This window comes from Tupaia chinensis, unplaced genomic scaffold, assembly GCF_000334495.1.
Source record: "Tupaia chinensis unplaced genomic scaffold, TupChi_1.0 Scaffold000294_5, whole genome shotgun sequence".
Classification (NCBI taxonomy): domain Eukaryota; kingdom Metazoa; phylum Chordata; class Mammalia; order Scandentia; family Tupaiidae; genus Tupaia; species Tupaia belangeri.
Genome location: NW_006159782.1, coordinates 2,140,314 through 2,142,457, shown reverse-complemented (window position 1 = coordinate 2,142,457; position 2,144 = coordinate 2,140,314). Strand labels below are relative to the sequence as shown.

Here is a 2,144-nt window from a genome sequence, read left to right as displayed (position 1 = left end):
GTTTTTGCTATAGGGCGCATGCGCTCGCCAGACAGGCAGAGAGAGACAGAGAAATAGAAAGCAAGACATCACCCCCCAGGGGGGATGGCCAGGCCGCAACCCCTTCTCTCGGGATCTTGGGCATGCACACACACACGCCCAGTGTGAGTTTAAGCCACCGGATCCAGGACTCGAACCGCGGTCAACTACGTGGGAGTCCAGTGACATAGCCATTACTCTAACTGATGGTCCCAAGAAAGTAAGCTGGTTTGACTGGTTATCATAGCAGCCTGGGCAAGTCAACCAGAGAGTTTCCTTCACAGAGGTTATGCTTTGTACACTCTGATCTCTCCTGGATCTCATTAGAAAAGCCTAGAAAGTTAAAAACCAGTAACATGACCAGCACTTGACAAAGCTCTTAATCATCAGGAGAGTGGATTTGAGCACATGCTACCTGGCAGCCCCACCCTGCCTGGTGTCCCAGGTCAGCTCACCTGCTACAAGCGCTGCCCTGTGGCCCTGGCTGCTCACTCCTCATCTGCTACTTCTGCCCAGCCTCAGCCAGGCCACCTGCCAACAATGGCTTGGTCAGAAAGTTTCAGGTCTTCTGCTGGCCTCCCCAGTTCCCCTTCTTTTCTATCTCTGCCTTTCTCCCTTCCTTGGAAACAAGTCAAGAGCAAGAAATCAGAAATTAAGATGTATCATCAGAAGGATTCAGAGAAGAGAACCATAAATGCCGTAATACCTTTATTTTTTATTGTTATTTAAAAAAATTAATCGTAGAGCTCATGCGTACATGGGAAATAAAGAGAATCACCCTCTACAGGGCTTAGTCATGCCATGATCCCCTTCCTCTAGTCCTCTAACCTTTCAGAATCCTGGGCGCACATGCATGCCTAGCATGTTTTCAGGCTGACTAGGCTGGGGACTCAAACCATGGTCAATACGTGGCCTCCAGCTCTGCAGTCTGGTATGCTACCAGCTATGCCACAAGAGGCTTGGTCTATAGTACCTTTTAGGAAAATCACTTCCAAAGAGCCTCAGCCACCACCTCCATCTCCCAAACCACTTGGTCGGCCATTCTCCTGTTTGGCTGATGTCTCTCAAATCCCATCTCTGTTTCTGATCCCAGTTCAACATTTCTTCTGTCCACATGGCATCTCTACCAGCCCTGACTCAATAAAATGGAAAGCAGATTTTCATTATCTTTCTACCACTTACCACCCACACTCACTCGTTCTCAAAAATTCTCTATTTCTATTCAGGTCATTCTGTCCCTTGCTCTTGTTCATCTCTAAAAAGAAAAACAAATTATTTTTCTCTACACACTCACACAACACTTCTGACACCAAATGTGTGGGAGTTATTCCCACACCAACTAATTCCCCAGTTCTCAGAGGACTCTGGCTGGGTGTTGTAGAATTTAACTCAAAACATTAACTGCCTGGAATCAGAGCATACTCCAGAGGTTAGGGGGATCTTATTCGCACAAGACTGCTCCCCCAACTTCAGATGCCAGTCACTAGTTGTGGGTCCCCAGGTTACCTACAATTTCTGCTCAACTTTGCTACAAATCAGAGCTTTCCATGGCCCCTTTCACAGGTTCAATGATTTGCTAGAATGGCTCACAGAACCCCAGGAGAGCTTACTTACTGTCACTGATTTTTTACAAAGAATATTTTAAAGGATACAAATGAACAGCTATTTTCCCATTGTTCTATCTCCTAGTCCCCACCTTACAAGGAAAGTAACTTTAAAGTGACTAATCTGGGCAGAGCTCCCAGACTGGTCCAAGATGGAAGAGGTGGAGGAGACACTACTGTGACTTCAGAGCCAGAAAGGAGTGCAGGGAATCATCGTGGTGAACACAGAAGGTATTCTCATCAAGAGTACCATAGAACCCCACCACCAGTACTCCAGCTTCATGTACTTCATTCTGAAGGGACAGCACACTGGGTGAAATTGATGCCCAGTACGACCTTACCTTCCTTCGAATTTGCTCCAAGGAAAATGAAAATATGGTTGTATGAGATAAAGACTATGTCTTGATGGTGATTCAGAATCCAATCAAAGAGGGACCAGGAGTTGGCCTAATGGCTATGTCGCTGGGCTCCATGTAGTCAATCGCAGTTCGAGTCCCAGACTTGGTGTCTTTTTTTTTTTTT

At 46.4% G+C, this 2,144-nt stretch overlaps 1 pseudogene; it reads left to right on the top strand.

Moving 5' to 3' along the window:
- The first annotated feature begins 1,774 nt into the window (after positions 1-1,774).
- LOC102495439 (dynein light chain roadblock-type 1 pseudogene) overlaps positions 1,775-2,144 on the top strand; it is a 1,409-nt pseudogene continuing 1,039 nt past the window's right edge.